Raw genomic sequence first — 20,365 nt, 5'->3', positions numbered from 1 at the left:
CTCTCTCACAGGCCCCGGCCCCCACGATCGCTCCCACACCCGCGCGCAGCCCCCCACGTAGCGGGGGCCACACGGGGCGTGCGCTCGGCCAAGCTCAGCACCCCGTGGCACGCCGCAGAGGACCAGCACAACGAGGCGGCCCCTGACCCCACCGCCGGGGGGGGAACAGGCGGGCGCACCTCCCTTACCGTCTCGAACCCCCCCAAGAGAGAGCCGCTCACGGCACATGCCACGGTGGCAGAGACCCGAGGGACACGCTGGGAAAGGGGAACAACACCACCGCTCGGCCTCGGGCACCTGAGGGACGACCTGGAGCGCTCCAGGAGCACCACGGAGGGCCAGGCGAGGCACGCTCGCACACCGACGGGGGCGCGCAGCGTGGCGGCGGGGCGGTCCTCCCCGCCGCGGGGAGGGCCGCTCGCGAGGCGTACGCCAAGGAGGCAAAGCGAGAGCGTCTGCTGCGTCCGAGGACCCCGGTCCCCGCGCCCACGCTGGGAGGCGGGGGCGGGAGACCACGGGTTCAGGGCCGGAGGCTGCACCCCTGCCTTCCGCACACCCCGGCAGGTGGGGCGGAAGAGAGGCGAGGAGCCCGCGGACAGAACGAGAAGAGCGGTCCCGTCCCCCAGGAACGTCCGTCCCTCTTCTGGCATGGCTTAGGCCCAGCCCGGCGGAGCGTGGCACCACCACATCAATCGGTTGACCCACCCAGCCTAAAGCCACAGCGGGAGAGGCCCGCAGGGGAGGCACGGCGAGGACCCGTCACACTGAGGCCCGCTTCCGCCTCGCCAGCGCCCCTTCCTCTCGGGCAAGAGCAGCCAACCACCCCAGGACGAGAACGCCTGACACGGGGCACAGAGCCTGTGGGGTGGGGTCGTGCCGGCCACTCACCACCGGGTGCCTGCAGCGGGGGCAGCGCACAGGGTCGAGCACCCAACGCCACCTGGCCCCGCCGCCCTCGGGCTCAGCCAGCGGCCGGAGGCGGCACCGCGGGTCAGAGCAGCCGGACGCGCACGCAAGAGCCGGCACGCAGGCCCAAGCGGGCAGCTCAAGTGGCAAGGACCGAGCCGGGTATCAGACAGCCACCCCCAGCCCGGAGTCCTGCCCGCGTCCGGAGCCCCAGCGTCTATCGGCGACAGACGCAGAAGAACACCGTGTCAGCACCTATCTGGTGGCAAAAAGGCCCCATTTCCGGCGAAAAAAATCATCGCGCCCGACAGCGGGGCCCACCCACGAGGTTCACGGGGGCCCCCGGAACCTCGGTCCGGCCACCTGCCCCCAACACTTCCCCATCCACACTTGCCCCGGAGCGCCCAAGGCCACCTGGTCGACCCGGGGATGGAGGGGTGGCAGAGTGGGCCGGGGACACGGGGGAGAGGGAGCGGGCTGGGGACGCCCTCCCCGGTCCCCCCACGCGGGCAGGGACCGGTCCATCCGAGTCTCCGGGCCAGGACTTGGTTCCAAGAAAGAAACTCAGCACCCCTCCAAGCCGCCTCCGATGAGCGGGCCCCATGAGGGACCACGCCCGGGCCCGGGAGCCCCTCCCCGGGCCACCCAGTAGGGCTCGCGCCAGTCCCCACCTCCCGGCCCGGACTCGGGGTGGAGGGCGGAGGGGGGAGACAAAGTCGCGTCCGACGACCGGGACCCACGCGGGCACGCTGACAGGCCGGGTGCACCCTCGCCGGCCACCTGCGCGAGCAGGGGCCGGTCCGTCCACGTCTCCGGACCCATCGGGACTTGAACCCATTTCTCCAGGGAGACGCCCGGAGCCCACGGGGCAACGCACCCAGGCCCGGGCCAGCCTCTCCGGGTCACTGCTGGCGGCCCAGGCCGGTCCTCACCTCTGGAGTCCGGCTCGGAAAACCATCGGTCCGAAAGAATCTGACGACTGGGACGCACGCGCGTCCACCACCGAGCCCGTGGCTGCCTCCACCGGCCTCAACGCTCGGCCCGAGCCGGTCCCCACCTCCGGAGCGGGACGCGGGGGCACCGGGAAGGGAGGTGGGGGGGGTCGGGGAACGAACGCTCCCAAGGGCGGCCCAGGAGAAGGCCGGGCCACCAAGTCCCAGGCGCTCCGGGCACGGCAGACCCTCTCCTCTCCCACCGCGGCGGCACGACCCGACATGGGTTCCCGCAGCCGGAGGGGCACGGGCGCATGCTGGTCGACCCGGCCAGGTGGCCCCTCCGCCCCGGCTCGGGAGCGCGGCGGCAGTCACAGCCCCATAGATCTGCAGGCCCAATCTCAGGCGACAGCAGGAGGTGCCTACACCTCGGCGCCACCGGGGCTGCCAGCACCAGCGTGGCTCGCCTCCCGGAACTCTGCTTCGGGCCTGGCGGCTGAGTCACAGCCCTCGACAAGGTCGCAGGAGCTCCGGAGGGAAGGGACAATATAAAAGCGGCCGCCAGGAGGCGCCCGACAACCGGCTCGAACGTCCCCGGGCCGGATCCCGGTCGCCGGCCGGCCACCAGGGCGCCGGAGCGCCGGGCCGCCCAAACGCCCGAACTCCTCCCGGAGCGGGGCGGGCGTCCCGCGCGGCCCCGAGGGGTCCGCCTCGGAGCTAGCTCCCTGCCCGACACGACACGACACGACACGGCGCGTCCCGATCCCCGGCAGCACACGGGGGCGGGGGTAGCTGGAAAGATGCCGCCGGGAGGCTGCCTGGAAGGGGACGCGATTCCAGGCCATGGGGGGGGGCGCGGGGAATTCCACGGAGACGCCCACAGTGCCACAAGCGAGATCCCCAGCTCCCCGGAGGGTGAGAGGGAGGGAGGGAGGGAGGGAAGGCGGGGACCAGCGAAACGAAACCAGGCAAGCGCTCCGAGAACGACGCAGGAATTCATCCCTTCTGGCACGGAGAAGGGCTTTGGAAAGCTGACACGCAGAGCCCGGAAGCTAGAAACGAAAGTAAACATACACTCTGGCCCCACACAAATGGAAACAAACATCTATTTCCGCACAGACCGCGACAAAGTCCAAAGAGAACACATGGGTGTGTGGGTGGGGAACACGCCCTTGAGGTCAGAACGTGGATTTCAAAACGGACTGACCACAGTCACCGGCGGGCGGGGGCAGGGGCGGGGGCGGGGGGGCGGGGAGCAGCGTGTCAACAGCCATCCACTAAAGAAACCGCGTTCCAGGACATCTACACAATGCAACGTGGTGAGTGTGCGTGCGTGCGTGCGTGCGCGCGCGCACACGCGCATGCGTGTGATAGAGAGATTTACAGCAAAGGTTCACAGTGACCTATCGTCCCACCAAAATCAAACCAAGCCAAACTACCAAAAAGTCAAAGTCAAGCTCTGGGACTGCTGTGGCCCTTCAAGGAGTACGTAAAGGCACACACATATGTACGTGTATGCACACGTGTACACGTACAGACACACACACGTGTACACGTACACACACACACGCATCTGAAAACCTCAAGCATGTCCCATAAGAGGTTCCTGTCCAAAACAGAGCAAGGCCTCATGCAACGCAGCCCCCCAGAACAAGCAACCCGATGGGGAAAGCGGGCAGGAGGCCTGAACAGAGCAGACCAAGACCAGGCATTTTCATCCACAAGGAAACAAAGCCAGAAAAAACCAACAGAAAACAATGCCCACAAAGGAAACAAAGCAACAAGGACGACGACCCCCACCACTCCAACAGCAACCGCAACACAGTTTTCCACTGTCAACAAAGCAACCAACAGTACCTTTCTTGGGGGGTGGGGGCGGGGACAAAACCAAAAGCCAAAGGAAACCTTTCCCTGAAATACAAGAAACAACTGGGGCTGCCTAGCTGGCGCACTGCTTAAGAATCTGCCCGCCACTGCAGGGGACACGGGTTCGATCCCTGCTCCAGGAAGGTCCCACATGCCGCAGAGCAACGAAGCCCGTGAGCCACAACGACTGAGCCCATGTGCCGCAACTCCTGAAGCCCCCGTGCCTGGAGCCCGTGCTCCGCACCAAGAGAAGCCACTGGCAATGAGGAGCCTGCGCACCACAACGAAGGGGAGCCCCCACTCACCACAACGGAAAGAAAGCCCACGCACAGCAAAAAAAGACCCAACGCAGCCCATCAAATACAGAACAATTTTTTTTTTTAAATGGAGGGTATGATAAAAAGCGCTGGCATTTCTCTGCACAAGCATACACGGCCAGGCCCAGGATCTGGAATCACGACAGCAAGTTCCAAACGGCAGAGGAAAGTGGCTCCTGACGGGACACCTATTTTTCACGCTGAGAGAGACCACCACCATGTCATGCTGGAGGACTCAGAGATATCACCTGGTGCCTGACAGAATGGCTCCCCGACAACAGATGACACTACGGAAAACAGCACAGAAGTCCCTGAAAGCACTGCACCAACAACTACCACGTGACCCAGCAACTCCACTACGTGCCCACCGAGGGGGTGAGGGTGACACATACACACACGTGTATGTGTATCCACACCTATCCCTATGTAGCCATAGTTAGGGACATACCGATAGCACTCTCTGTGTGCATACGTCTCTACCTAGTCACACACAGGCGCACGCACGTTTATGACTCAACCCTACCAGGGAATGAGGTCTTGCCATCCGCAGAAACATGGAGAGACCCAGAGGGCATTGCACTACACAAGATACCTCAGGTCGCGAGACTATCATGTCTGTGAAGAACGTGCACAGCAATACACACACATGAACACAAAGAAGGAACCGCAAACAGGTTCATCGACACCTAAAAGGAACAAATGGGGGGTGGCCAGAGGAGGGAGGGAGGGGGGAAGAGGGAGACGAGTGCAATAGGTGAGGGAGAGGAAGCGGTGCCCACTTCTAGTTATGAAATAAACAACGCACTCGCAGGATGTCATGTACAGCAGGCGGAATAGAGTCCATCCTACTGTCATGACATCGAATGGTGACAGACAGTAACGAGACTTATCACGGAGATCCCTGGGTCATGTGTAAACATAGCCACTCGCTAGGGTATACACCTGAAAACCAATATACTCTTGTCAGTCTGTTAGACTTCAATTTTAAAAGGGCGGGGGGAGGAGGGAGGGAGGGGGGAGGGGGGCAGAGAAAGGAGGAAGAGGAAGAGGAGGGTGGTGGGGGAGGAGGAGGGGGAGGAGGAGGAGGAGGAGGAGGAGGAGGAGGAGGAAAAAGATGGCTTGCCTTGAAGAAATCAACAAAAGGAAAGAGCGAGAGAGACAGAGACAGAGGCAGAGAGAGACGCGAGATCAAGACTGGACACTCAGGTGACTGCAAGAGTTAAGGGAGATTAAGACAAGAAACAAACTCCCAACAGTAGTTTGGTAAGTCCAAAATCAAGATTTGGATATCATGCTGGCATCAAGCACCAACCCTTCTAAATGGACACAAAGACACACAGGCCTCCCTCACTTGGGGCCGGGGGGGTGGTCGTCAGGACCAGGAAATGACCATGCAAGCGGAAGCTGGAAAAGGCAACCTTGTTCATCCACGGCGGAAACATACCATGGTCCCACAGCATTCAAAACATTGTATCAAAACATGTACAAACGGCTCTTCCTCACTCCCAATGAAAACTGCAGAGAACGTCCAAAACAGCCAACCTATGATTTGCTTAGTAGATTGTCATGGAGAGCCTCGACCAGAAAGCATCGCTTTCGGTTTGTAACATCATAGGAACAGCAGTCTCAACAGCGCTTGCCTTCTTGGCACAGTATCATTTCTACGCCTGGATACACAGTCCTACTTTGGGGTGGGGGGGGTGGGGGTGAGGGAGCCCTGCCAGCAGTTCCTATTTTTCAAAGCAGACCTCTTCCCCCTCCCCCCAACCACCACCACCATTTTTCTTATTTTTTTTCTCTTTCCTCTGGTCTCAGGTTCTGCCCAATCCAGTCCACTGGCCTCCATCCCAGGCCACTGTGGGCTGTGTGTACAGATTTGCAAGATGAAGACAGTTCTCCCCAGAGAACCGGGCAGCCGCCCGGCTGAGATCTAAAAACCGATCTGCTCATGCAGTTCCACTTTTTCTTTTTCTCTTTTAAATGGGCTTCTTTCTGTCAAGGAGAAGATTTCCAAATCAAAAGGAGACTGAAAGATTTCTAGGTTCCACAGCTTCAGGATTCCATGGATCGGGGGTGTCAAAAAGTCTGTGCAGGGCCTTCAGTAAAGGCCGTCTTTCTCAGCGCACACAAGTCAACCCGAGACCAAGGCAACCTGAGGGCAAAACCCCTCGCTTGATTTCATTTCTCCCATTAGGCCCCGAACATCAGAGTGCGTGTGACAGAGAGAGAGAGAGAGAGAGAGAGAGAGAGAGAGAGAGAAACCCCACAAAAGAGAAACAAACGAAAACCCCAGCAAAGGTTCCATACATTGTTCGCCAGGATTGGAAGTGATGAGGTCGTTGCGGGGGAGGGGGAGAATATGCGGAGGGCACTTGGAAACCTCGCGGTTGCAGCCAGCAGGTGCTGACAGATACGTTTTTGAAAGCGGCTGGCGGCGCCCTTGAGCTTCCTACGGTTCTGACCATACCCGTTCTCAGGGAGGTGGCTGTGGAGCCCAGGATAGGCCACGCCAAAATGCACCTCCGTGGCACAGTGATCATTTGGCGTGACGGTGACCTCAAGCAGGCGGCCAACACAAGAGGGACCCTCGGGCTCTCCTTTGTGTCTCCCTGAAAGCGAGACATCCATCTCTCTCTCGGGTGAAAGGCGCACTCCCTGCATCTGCACCTGGAGTTAGGAGGACGCTCCGATCCCCAAAGTAGGGAATTCATTGGGGCCGAGAAGCCTAGGGAGACAAACACTGTGACTTCTTTCAGGGACCCCCCCCAAGCCCAAACTCTGTTTAGATTCTTCCTTCCCTCAGGGCACACCCGAAAGCTAAGTCTCTCGGTCTGATCCCTGTCTCACACATGTACTGTCCCTTGGTCTACACAGTCGAAAAGCTGCCCGCCTCAGCCACTTCTCAGGGCTAGAAGGTAAAACAACAACAACAACAACAACAACAACAACAACAACAACAACAACAAACGAACACGTGTTCCCGCTCCCGCTTCCTCTATCCGCCTGCCTTGAGTCCATGTTAGGATGAGTCCAGCCACGAGGACTCAAGAGGGGCAGAGGGGGAGATTTCCCCCTCCCCCAAACAGGAAGGCGTCTGGAACTCTCTTCCCAGTGGCCACCCGGCTCAACTCTGGGTGCCTGAACCCTAGTTTGCCTCCTTTCGATTTTTAAATGCTCTTCCCTGGGTTAGAATCACAAGGAGAGATGCTCACGCGTGTATGTCTTCCAAGTTTTACGTGACATGGGGCAGCCCTCCTAAGAAAGCAAAGAAAGACTCAGAGAAGTGGCAACACCTACAATCTCTTCAGTTCTGCTGAGGAGAGGGAGGAAATCTGGGAAAGTAACTATACTATGGCCCGGGCTGGCGGGCGCCGGGGGTGGGGGTGGGGGGGGCGGGGGAGAGTTAAGGGAGCTAAAGGAGGATGAGATTTCTTAGAAACTCATTCTTAGGCACAGACACATTGGAGGGATGCGGGACCCCACCTCTTCTTTTCCCTTGTGTTGGGAAGATCATTTGGCTCCTGCCAGCTGGGGTTTCATTCCCCCACAAATCATCAGGCGAGTGCTCTGGAGAAAAGAGCGAGAGCACAGGTCAGGAGAACATGGAGAAGATGGCTGCCGGATGCCCGGGGCCACACGGATGTCTTCGGGGGCACAGGCACGTCCACGATCTGTGGACCATGTCTACGGCAGATTGGGTGTGTAGGTCATTTTGAACAGGCTCCCATCCACCTGCCCTCATTGGGGTCCTGTCTCCAGCTCCCCTGAGTGGTGCCGTCACGGCTAGGCGAAGACAGGGCTCCTCCAGGGGCGGGCCCGTGCCAGAGAAAGGGAGACGGCAGTGAAGTCATCGAGCTTCGGGTACTTCTACCAGAGTGACTCTCCTTCATCAAGTCCCCAGCAGGTGGAGGGACACGTCTTTCTGACACAGTGGGGCCAGGGGAGGCTTAGAAAAAGGCTTCTTTCAACCGCACCATCAAGTATGAGCTCTCCGTTTCCTTGACGGAAGAGTCCCCCACTTTCCCAAGTGGTAGAGCTAGGAACAGGCCCTTCGGGTCCCATCTTACACGTGAGAATGACATGCTGACTTTACTCCTCTTCAAGGCGGAGTTTGTAAAAGGTCAGCCCTGGAGGAAGGACCCAGCTTGTCAGTCCTCTCATGCTATCATCCAAGCCAAGGAGAGCCGTGCCAGAGCTCCACGGAAGGAATACGGCGATCGGCTGCCTTTGGAGAAGATGGCTCTGTGAGCAGCAGCATGGAAACCAACCGAGAAGCAGGGGCCACTCTAGAGGCCAGCAGGGTCCTTAGGGGCCCAGCCAGGCCAGGCCAGGCCAGGATGGAGAGAGGGGATGGAGCCGGACCTTTGAGGCCCTAGCCTCCACAGCACCTGGGATTCTGCTGGGATTCTTGAGAAACTCGCTCCACATTCTAGAAGGGCCTGCGTGTAACAAAGATACGAAGCCATACTTTCCTTAAAGAGCACCTGCCCTCAGGAAGTGGCACTCAGCACGCTCGCTGGTGATGGGCCAGACACACCCATAGACACTCAGGTTCCAGGGAAAAGCTTTGCTCAGCTCTTTCTCCCCTTCCGTCCTCAAAACACAAAGCCATCGCTTCCGGATACCAGGGAAGCTCTCAGGTAGGTTGTGCTGGGGCGGGCGCCAACTAGAACTGTGAAGAGGGGAGATCGGAGCCGCAGAAGCTCTGGGGCCCCGAGGAAAGACGCCGCCGATCCACCTCTCGCACCTTCCTCTCAGCGGGAGGGCCAGGGACTCTCCCTCCGCACAGGATCCTGGCCACACACGAGGGAGGGCCCACACCCACTTTCCTGCTCCTCTTTGCTTGGGGTGGGTTCAGAGACACTGGACTCGGCTCATCCCTCTCCACAGCGGCTCGTCCCTCTCCACAGCCGTGCACGGCAGGCAGCAGAGCAGAAGAACAAGAGCCGGCATCGTCCACCGTTCCCAGAGCTGCTCCATTCCCGTCCACGCGCATCCGGATGGGGCGCACAGACAGGGTGCTCGTCCTGAGGTCACCGTGTCGCTCCAGGTGCGGATTCCCGAGATGGTGACATCTCGGTCGAGGAGACCGTCCCCTGTGAGACCACAGGCTTGGCAGTATTGGCGAGAGCATGCTTCGTGGGCCATCTGCAATTCCATGTCACCGGAAACATACCGTGTCAAACTTGTGCTCGGCCTCCAAGTCAAAGGGCTGCCTGAGGACTTTGACCGACAATTCCAGTTGCTCCTGGCCTAAGAGACACAACTTCTCCCAAGGAAACAAACCGTAACACAATGGAAAGTCTGACCTACCTCAAGACGCGTGTTTGACGTGGCACGGCCATGTCTGGAGGCTCATGTGACTTCCATGCGGGGGCAGCCTGGGAACCGCCTTTCTGAGTCTCCCCCTCCCCGTGCGACCCCAGGGTAGGGCTGGTGCAAAGAGAACGCTGGATGGGATGTAGGCATTGGAAGTGAAGCCACAGCCAAGGCTCTCTGCAGGCTGTCGCCATCCCACATGGTGACAGGTGGGCACAGAGGTGCAGGGTGGAAGGCTGTCCATCCCCACACACACACACACACACACACCCGCCGCACTGCGTCTGGCTAGTGTTCCCAGCTGGTGCCCCCTGGACGACAGTGACCCAGGCCACTCCTGGCTGCCTGGCCACAGATCCACCGAGGGACAGCTGTGCCTTCCCCCGAGTCTCTCCATGTCTCCCCTGTGGCCCCGCACATCGGTGGCTACCTTTCCCTGCGGGCGCTGACAGCTCCATCGGCACTGCCACCTCCGCCACTGCCACCGGGCACTCAGAGGACTGAGAGCCACAGCCTTCCCTCCCCTCCCCTCCCCTCCCCTCCTCCGCAGCCCAGCCCAGCCCTGCCCTGCCCTGCCCAGCTGCTCCCAGGCCTCTGGAAGGTCCAGTTCCTAGAACGAGGTCTTCATTCCTGTGACTCCCACGGTGTCTCTGTTTCCATGACACAGACCGGCTATGTTGTCCCGACAGTAGGACACACACAGAAACCCTGTGTGAAAATCATGAGGCTGACAGCATCATTAGTCATCTGAGACAGAAAATCAATAAAGATATCGTATTAAATACACATAATTATAGGTAGGGGTGTGTGTTTGTGTGTGTGTGTGTGTGTGTGTCTGTCTGTCTGTCTGTCTGTCTGTCTGTATCTCACTGCAGCATTCACACAAGCATTGCCAGCCAAGCAGAACCTCAGGTCTCTGTGATAATTGTCCCTGGGGATGTTCTGCCGACTGTCACGCAGAGACCGTCGTTGTACGGAGACACAGGTAAAGACGTGTGTTTGTCAAGACAGGAGAACACAGAAAACACATCCTGTTTCACAGGGATGAACTAGTGTCATGATGCCAACCTCGGAACATGGGCACACGTTCATGCTCCTGGCCAGGCCCTGCAAGCATTAGGGGACCATCGCTTCTGTCCTTGTATGGGCCGCTCACTGCACCGAGTTCTTAGTCACCTCACGTAGCCCTCACCGCAAATCCACACCTTGAACATGGTCCTCCTTCCTCATCGCCACCGCCACCACGTTGCTCCTGGTCTCTTTAAACGCGCACGCGTCCCTGGTGGGTGGGGTAAGGAGCCAGCTCCCCCCACCCCACCCCACTCCGGTGCCTGCCTGCCTGCCTGCCTGCCTGCCTGCCTGCCTGCGTGCATGCGTGCGTGGAGTAGAAGCAGGGAATGTTCTGTCGTTCCCCCTTCCCAACCCGCGAATGAAGGAAACCTTCGTGTATCTTTCTATACTTTATGTGCTGTCGCCTACATGTGTTCCCCCATTTTTCTTTATCCACAAGAGCTCCCTGCAGTCCCCACTCTCTGTATGAACGGCATTCACACACATCCAAAGTGAATTTATTTCAGCTTCTATCGGGTGGCATATCCAGATAGATCCTTTAGGTCAGGAAGCACAGAAACACAGCCAAGTCGAGTGAGTGCTGAACCAGAGTCATTTAGGAATCCTATGAGGTGACCAGTGTGGAAGGAGCATGTGTTCCAAGGCACTTCTTTTGATGTCTTAGGTTTACCTAGCCAGCAATGCAGATCCCATGAAAGTGGCCAGAGATCTTTTCTCCATAGGCTCTCCTGTTACGGAATGCAAGTGTGTTCCCGCACCCACGGACGACACACAGTGAGGCCAAACAAGGGGACACGTCAGAGTTTGGGGCAGGGGAAGGTTTCTAGCATGGCCGAGCAAGGGGAGGGTGGGAATCTTTCTTTTCCAGAAAAGTTAGAACTTCTCTCAAGTTGCATGGGCCCAGAAAATGCTTTCTCCTCTTCGATCATCAGTCAAGGAAAGGTAGCACCTGGTTTTTCACGAGGAGATTTTCTTCCTAATTCCAGTTATCTTATAAAATAAAGAAGAAAAATTCTGTTAATGTTTCACATAAGCGTCCAGGACTATTTCACTTCCATGATTTGAAGAAATGTTATTTTCTCTCTGACTGACACTGTCCTTGAAGGACCAAGCTAAACTTCTAAGGAGCCAAATTCCAAATCATTTTGAGACTAGGAAATACAAAGTGTAGTGTCATAGATTGATTGATCGATCCATTGATTTCATCAGACAGCAGTCGTCACTTCTAAGATTATTCGAACACCACTAACTCTTGTGTAACAAAGTTGAGATGTCTGCGCTCGAGGACGCGCGCACGCGTGTGTGTGTGTGTGTGACTCATAAGGGGATGTTTTCCATAGCTGTGCACTATGGCACTGCAGGATCTCTGGTTGCTGAGTACTCAGAGGTGCAAGCCCCGATACAGAGCTTGGACTGTGAAGTTATGCATGGGTTCTCAATGGTGTGTGTGGGGTCGGCCCCCCTAATCCCCCATGTTGGTTGTTCAACGGTCAACTCTAATATATAGATCAGAGAGGATATCATCCATGTGCTTCATATGAATAACTTTCCCAAATAATCTTTATCTTTTTCAAAGGAAGACATCCTGTAATCCATTTCATAAGATGCTATTGGGAACCTACTCCCCCAGCATGTGAATTATCCCTACAGAGCGCAAGATCCCTGAGAAGGAGGAGCCCTGCACGCTGAGACACCAGGAAAGTAGGCTTTTAGATGATATTGTCTGCTTCTCATGGGATGACGGTGTCTACTGATCCTATTCAAGTGTGTAAAATGAGAGCCCCCTGGCAAGGATCAGCAGAAGGTCTTTTCTGCTGGGCCCTGGGCTCTTCCTTAAAGTGGGGAGGCCAAGAGCCTCAAGAAGGAAGAAAGGAAGGAAGGAAGGAAGGTGGGAGGGAGGGAGGGAGGGAGGGGAGGGTTTGCCCAGTGCCATCAGGCCCGTGTGTCACCCTAAAGAGAAGGGCAGCCATTGCCACTGCTGGAATCATGTCCCCATTTCCTGGGCAGGACATTCAAGAAGGCCTCCTCCTGTGTGTTTCGTGCATCACCTCGACGGTGCCCCCAGGAATAGTCACCGGAGGAAACTGTGCAGCTGAGCCAACCTGCCTGGGAACACGGCCTCCTTCCTTTAAGAAGTGGAAAACTCGCCCAGTGCTCTCTCTGTTGTTGTTTTTCCGGTCCTTATCCTTGTCCTTGTCGTCGGCGTCATCGTCGTTACTGTTGTTAACAAGTGAAAGATAGTGAGTCAGAAAGAGAAAAACAAATATTGTATATTCACACATATATGTGGACTGCAGAAAAATGGTACACATCAACTGGTGTGCAAGGCAGAAATAGAGACACAGATGTAGAGCACAAACATATGGACACCAAGTGGGGAAAGTGGGGAGGGTTGGGGGGGAATGAATTGGAAGATTGGGGTACCAAATTGTACACTCTAAATATATACAGTTTATTGTAAAACATAAAAAGAAAATAAGTTAAAAAAAGAAAAAGTGAATGATGCCTCCGTCTAGAGGAATACTTGGCAGTTATTATGTTCAGGACCATTTCTTTTTCGGCCATTGATGGAAAACTCCTTGGATCCTGTTAGCATTTATGGATTCAAGGAGTGCAGTTCTTCATAGGTTCTGTCACGTCGTTAGGAGGGGAATCCTCATCAAGTTGCTTCAACGAGGACTACGTGTCCTTCAGATGCGGAGATGGAAACGAATGGTGCACTGCGGGGCGGTGGGGGGGCGGGGGCACGATGATAGGCACCCAGGACTCCTTCCCCCAGGCCTCCTTTTGTTCCCTCACTGCTTCCTGGAGAAGGGACACCACACCCCACCCCCACACACACACCCTCTAGGTGTGCTATTTGCTGTCCATAATTTCACGTGCCCTTTGGGCATGGCTGATAGAGACGGACATGAAGCAGCAGGACGGCAAGCTGGCACCTGGGCCTAGGGAAGTTTCACAAGTGAAATATCAGAACTGGAGCTGGGACAGACATGCCTCCCCTTCCCGGGGCCGGGGATGGGGGGGTGGGGTGCAGAAGCTGGGCTGGGGGAGCTGGAGACGAGGGGCACAGAGAGAGGCGGGGAAGGGAGGCCCCTCGTGGGCCTGGGAGAGACGGGGATCGGGGGCGGGGCGGTGGGGGGCAGGTGGCCACTGCTGACCAGCCTCGGTTCGGGTTCCCTGTCCCCCATCCTGCTGAGAACTTGCCTTTGCTTCCTGCCCTCAGGTGTGCGAGAGGAGCATGTTTCTTTTCAATAAAGACCAATACATTATGTCACACTGTGTTTGGTTTTGCTTGTTCATGTTCCAGACGAGGCCAAAGAACTCTCCCAGGGGAGGTGTGGGTACAAAGGATCTGACAGGATGGGAAGGTGCGGGTCCGTGCATGGGCCAAGAAATCCAGAAAATCTGTCGTAGCTGAGACTCAGGCCTTTTTCAGAAATAGGCCAAGAGAGTTCAGCTTTGACCATTCCCTGCCAAGTAGTCATCACAGGTGCTTCCTGGAAGGGATTGAGTTGCAGAAACCAGCGTGGCCCGCAGCCCTCAGGTCTCAGCCCGGCAGGCAGGCAGGCAGGCAGGCAGCGGCTACTGTCTGTTGGTCCCGCCCCACCCCGCCCCCGCCCCCGCCCCCGCCTGCTTCTCCACCGCTCGCTCCTTCCCAAGTCGCCAGGGGCCGATTATAAACCAGTGGAGGGGGGGGAGCGTGTGGGGGGCGGTGTCAGTGAAGAAGATTTGTAGATGTTAGGGTGGAAGCAACTTTAGCAGTTTGAAATGGCTGTGATGATGGGTGTTTGGTTCGACTTTCAGAGTGGCTCTCACAGAAACAGGCACCAGGATGGTTTCCATAGGAGCTGTGGTGGCCATGTCTCTAAAGTTTTCACCAAGTCCTCCAGCTTCGGTCTGTAGGGCTTCAGGCAAAGGGCCGTTTTCGTTGTCAGTGATGCCAAGTCAAAAGGGTGGGCTGGGCGAAAGTGGGAAACATTCATGGAGAGAGTTGTAGCCCGATATTGGGGGCAACTTGAAAGACTTCAGGATCCAGTCCGGTTTTCAGGTGAAAAGCAGCACCCTAAGGAAAATGAATAGCACCAGAATCTCATATCCACAAGTGTGTATTCCCGTTTTATGGAAACGTAACGTGGGCCTCTAAGGAACGCATGCAAGTGACTCTCTTGCCAAAGAAATAAGGAGCCTCACGGAGAGTTTCTGAATTCTGGACGGAGCAGGTAGGGAGAAAAAGAGAAGTGATTCCATTTTGCTGACAAGGGTACAAGTCACCAAATGGATGTCCAACTTTTAAAATAAATTGGGTTTTGTTTGTTTTCATTTTCCCTTGTAGCTGGCAAAGAAAAGATTTCACAATCCGTCCTGTTCTCTCTCTCTCTCTCTCTCACTCAGGTTAGGAGATTCTTTTCTGTTTGAAATAATTGAAGCATTTATAATGTCGTGCAGTTTCAGGTGTACAGCACAGTGATTTAGATAGAAAGATAGGTAGATAGATAGATGATAGATAGATAGATAGATAGATAGATATAGATAGATTCTGTTTCAGATTTTTTTTCTCTTATAGGTTATTACAAAGTATTGAGTATAGTTTCCTGTGCCAAGTCGTAAGAGCTTGTTGATTATCCACTTTATGTATAGGAATGTGTATATGTTCATCCCAAGCTCCTAAGGTATCCGCACCCTGCCCCCCACCCCGGCTTCCCCAATCAGTCCTATTGTAGACAAGTAGTCATACACACACTATCATCCTAGCCCTCAGTTCATTCAGCCCCACGTAGGTCACTCTTTCTTCTCGGAGTCCAGTTTTCCCATCGGCCGTGTCAATCTTGCCTGATGATTGAGTGTGACTGGAAAAGTGATGGTCCCAAGAAGTTTGCAAGAGCTTTTGTGAAGGCTCATAGGACTTGCCCAGCGAAGTGGGTGCCTTGGTCACTGCAGGCTGTGGAAGGTATACCCAAAGTGGCAAACACAATTTTTTTTTAACCGTCTCTATGCCATGGTGAGGACAGAAGGCTTGCAGCAAGGGGAGGCTTCAACCCACATGGAAACCATACTCACCGTCACAGGAACGTTTGGAGGACCCATACTACGTGGCAGTGGAGTGAAGTCCAGTGGCCGGGGTTCAGGGGTTCCTGAGAGAGGAGGTCTGACGCCTCTGGGGACAAAGAGAATTGTTCTCTCCCAGGGTTACAAGCATGACAGGTCAGCCATTGCAGGTAACCTGTAGAAATCTTCCCACCAGCATCTATTTACAATTGGAGCCATTCTAAATGCACCAAGGTGGGTGGCGGAATGTGGGGGGAGGCGGGGAGAAGGGGGGGAGGTTCCCCGGGAAGCCTGAGACATGGAGACCCAGTGGCCGGCCGGGCTGCTGCCCCTCTCTGGGGTCTGCTGTCCCTCTCTGGGGTCTGCTGTAGCCCTGACCCTCTGTTGAATGGACAGAATGGGCGTGTCATGCCCCACTCATCACCTCCCCTTCGGGCCCACAGAGGCGCTTCCGTGAGCTGCCTACACCCCCCTCCAGTCAGCTGGAGGGGAGGGAGTCTGCGGTATGGGTAAGCAAACGGCCCACGGGAGCGTTCGCGGCCAGGGCCCGGGCACGACCTCGGTAGGCTTGCTGCCCTCGGGCTCGCCCCTCGGGCCCTCGAGGGGAGCACGCCCAAGATGCGTGACACAGCCCCCTCTCTCACAGGCCCCGGCCCCCACGATCGCTCCCACGCCCACGCGCAGCCCCCCACGTAGCGGGGGCCACACGGGGCGTGCGCTCAGCCAAGCTCAGCCCCCCGCGGCACGCCGCTGAGGACCAGCACAACGAGGCGGCCCCTGACCCCACCGCCGGGGGGGGAACAGGCGGGCGCACCTCCCTTACCGTCTCGACCCCCCCCAAGAGAGAGCCGCTCACGGCACATGCCACGGTGGCAGAGACCCGAGGGACACGCTGGGAAAGGGGAACAACACCACCGCTCGGCCTCGGGCACCTGAGGGACGACCTGGAGCGCTCCAGGAGCACCACGGAGGGCCAGGCGAGGCACGCTCGCACACCGACGGGGGCGCGCAGCGTGGCGGCGGGGCGGCCCTCCCCGCCGCGGGGAGGGCTGCTCGCGAGGCGTACGCCAAGGAGGCAAAGCGAGAGCGTCTGCTGCATCCGAGGACCCCGGTCCCCGCGCCCACGCTGGGAGGCGGGGGCGGGAGACCGCGGGTTCAGGGCCGGAGGCCGCACCCCTGCCTTCCACACACCCCGGCAGGCGGGGCGGAAGAGAGGCGAGGAGCCCGCGGACAGAACGAGAAGAGCGGTCCCGTCCCCCAGGAACGTCCGTCCCTCGTCTGGCATGGCTTAGGCCCAGCCCGGCGGAGCGTGGCACCACCACATCAATCAGTTGACCCACCCAGCCTAAAGCCACAGCGGGAGAGGCCCGCAGGGGAGGCACGGCGAGGACCCGTCACACTGAGGCCCGCTTCCGCCTCGCCGGCGCCCCTTCCTCTCGGGCAAGAGCAGCCAACCACCCCAGGACGAGAACGCCTGACACGGGGCACAGAGCCTGTGGGGTGGGGTCGTGCCGGCCACTCACCACCGGGTGCCTGCAGCGGGGGCAGCGCACAGGGTCGAGCACCCAACGCCACCTGGCCCCGCCGCCCTCGGGCTCAGCCAGCGGCCGGAGGCGGCCCCGCGGGTCGGAGCAGCCAGACGCGCACGCAAGAGCCGGCACGCAGGCCCAAGCGGGCAGCTCAAGTGGCAAGGACCGAGCCGGGTATCAGACAGCCACCCCCAGCCCGGAGTCCTGCCCGCGTCCGGAGCCCCAGCGTCTATCGGCAACAGACGCAGAAGAACACCATGTCAGCACCTATCTGGTGGCAAAAAGGCCCCATTTCCGGCGAAAAAAATCATCGCGCCCGACAGCGGGGCCCACCCACGAGGTTCACGGGGGCCCCCGGAACCTCGGTCCGGCCACCTGCCCCCAACACTTCCCCATCCACACTTGCCCCGGAGCGCCCAAGGCCACCTGGTCGACCCGGGGATGGAGGGGTGGCAGAGTGGGCCGGGGACACGGGGGAGAGGGAGCGGGCTGGGGACGCCCTCCCCGGTCCCCCCACGCGGGCAGGGACCGGTCCATCCGAGTCTCCGGGCCAGGACTTGGTTCCAAGAAAGAAACTCAGCACCCCTCCAAGCCGCCTCCGATGAGCGGGCCCCATGAGGGACCACGCCCGGGCCCGGGAGCCCCTCCCCGGGCCACCCAGTAGGGCTCGCGCCAGTCCCCACCTCCCGGCCCGGACTCGGGGTGGAGGGCGGAGGGGGGAGACAAAGTCGCGTCCGACGACCGGGACCCATGCGGGCACGGTGACAGGCCGGGTGCACCCTCGCCGGCCACCTGCGCGAGCAGGGGCCGGTCCGTCCACGTCTCCGGACCCATCGGGACTTGAACCCATTTCTCCAGGGAGACGCCCGGAGCCCACGGGGCAACGCACCCAGGCCCGGGCCAGCCTCTCCGGGTCACTGCTGGCGGCCCAGGCCGGTCCTCACCTCTGGAGTCCGGCTCGGAAAACCATCGGTCCGAAAGAATCTGACGACTGGGACGCACGCGCGTCCACCACCGAGCCCGTGGCGGCCTCCACCGGCCTCAACGCTCGGCCCGAGCCGGTCCCCACCTCCGGAGCGGGACGCGGGGGCACCGGGAAGGGAGGTGGGGGGGGTCGGGGAACGAACGCTCCCAAGGGCGGCCCAGGAGAAGGCCGGGCCACCAAGGCCCAGGCGCTCCGGGCACGGCAGACCCTCTCCTCTCCCATCGCGGCGGCACGACCCGACATGGGTTCCCGCAGCCGGAGGGGCACGGGCGCGTGCTGGTCGACCCGGCCAGGCGGCCCCTCCGCCCCGGCTCGGGAGCGCGGCGGCAGTCACAGCCCCATAGATCTGCAGGCCCAATCTCAGGCGACAGCAGGAGGTGCCTACGCCTCGGCGCCACCGGGGCTGCCAGCACCAGCGTGGCTCGCCTCCCGGAACTCTGCTTCGGGCCTGGCGGCTGAGTCACAGCCCTCGACAAGGTCGCAGGAGCTCCGGAGGGAAGGGACAATATAAAAGCGGCCGCCAGGAGGCGCCCGACAACCGGCTCGAACGTCCCCGGGCCGGATCCCGGTCGCCGGCCGGCCACCGAGGACGCCGGAGCGCCGGGCCGCCCAAACGCCCGAGCTCCTCCCGGAGCGGGGCGGGCGTCCCGCGCGGCCCCGAGGGGTCCGCCTCGGAGCTAGCTCCCTGCCCGACACGACACGACACGACACGGCGCGTCCCGATCCCCGGCAGCACACGGGGGCGGGGGTAGCTGGCAAGATGCCGCCGGGAGGCTGCCTGGAAGGGGACGCGATTCCAGGCCATGGGGGGGGGCGCGGGGAATTCCACGGAGACGCCCACAGTGCCACAAGCGAGATCCCCAGCTCCCCGGAGGGTGAGAGGGAGGGAGGGAGGGAGGGAAGGCGGGGACCAGCGAAACGAAACCAGGCAAGCGCTCCGAGAACGACGCAGGAATTCATCCCTTCTGGCACGGAGAAGGGCTTTGGAAAGCTGACACGCAGAGCCCGGAAGCTAGAAACGAAAGTAAACATACACTCTGGCCCCACACAAATGGAAACAAACATCTATTTCCGCACAGACCGCGACAAAGTCCAAAGAGAACACATGGGTGTGTGGGTGGGGAACACGCCCTTGAGGTCAGAACGTGGATTTCAAAACGGACTGACCACAGTCACCGGCGGGCGGGGGCAGGGGCGGGGGCGGGGGGGCGGGGAGCAGCGTGTCAACAGCCATCCACTAAAGAAACCGCGTTCCAGGACATCTACACAATGCAACGTGGTGAGTGTGCGTGCGTGCGTGCGTGCGCGCGCGCACACGCGCGTGCGTGTGAGAGAGAGATTTACAGCAAAGGTTCACAGTGACCTGTCGTCCCACCAAAATCAAACCAAGCCAAACTACCAAAAAGTCAAAGTCAAGCTCTGGGACTGCTGTGGCCCTTCAAGGAGTACGTAAAGGCACACACATATGTACGTGTATGCACACGTGTACACGTACAGACACACACACGTGTACACGTACACACACACACGCATCTGAAAACCTCAAGCATGTCCCATAAGAGGTTCCTGTCCAAAACAGAGCAAGGCCTCATGCAACGCAGCCCCCCAGAACAAGCAACCCGATGGGGAAAGCGGGCAGGAGGCCTGAACAGAGCAGACCAAGACCAGGCATTTTCATCCACAAGGAAACAAAGCCAGAAAAAACCAACAGAAAACAATGCCCACAAAGGAAACAAAGCAACAAGGACGACGACCCCCACCACTCCAACAGCAACCGCAACACAGTTTTCCACTGTCAACAAAGCAACCAACAGTACCTTTCTTGGGGGGTGGGGGCGGGGACAAAACCAAAAGCCAAAGGAAACCTTTCCCTGAAATACAAGAAACAACTGGGGCTGCCTAGCTGGCGCACTGCTTAAGAATCCGCCCGCCACTGCAGGGGACACGGGTTCGATCCCTGCTCCAGGAAGGTCCCACATGCCGCAGAGCAACGAAGCCCGTGAGCCACAACGACTGAGCCCATGTGCCGCAACTCCTGAAGCCCCCGTGCCTGGAGCCCGTGCTCCGCACCAAGAGAAGCCACTGGCAATGAGGAGCCTGCGCACCACAACGAAGGGGAGCCCCCACTCACCACAACGGAAAGAAAGCCCACGCACAGCAAAAAAAGACCCAACGCAGCCCATCAAATACAGAACAATTTTTTTTTTAAATGGAGGGTATGATAAAAAGCGCTGGCATTTCTCTGCACAAGCATACACGGCCAGGCCCAGGATCTGGAATCACGACAGCAAGTTCCAAACGGCAGAGGAAAGTGGCTCCTGACGGGACACCTATTTTTCACGCTGAGAGAGACCACCACCATGTCATGCTGGAGGACTCAGAGATATCACC

Source organism: Hippopotamus amphibius, chromosome 15, assembly GCF_030028045.1.
Source record: "Hippopotamus amphibius kiboko isolate mHipAmp2 chromosome 15, mHipAmp2.hap2, whole genome shotgun sequence".
Lineage (NCBI taxonomy): Eukaryota > Metazoa > Chordata > Mammalia > Artiodactyla > Hippopotamidae > Hippopotamus > Hippopotamus amphibius.
This window is presented reverse-complemented; position numbering follows the sequence as displayed.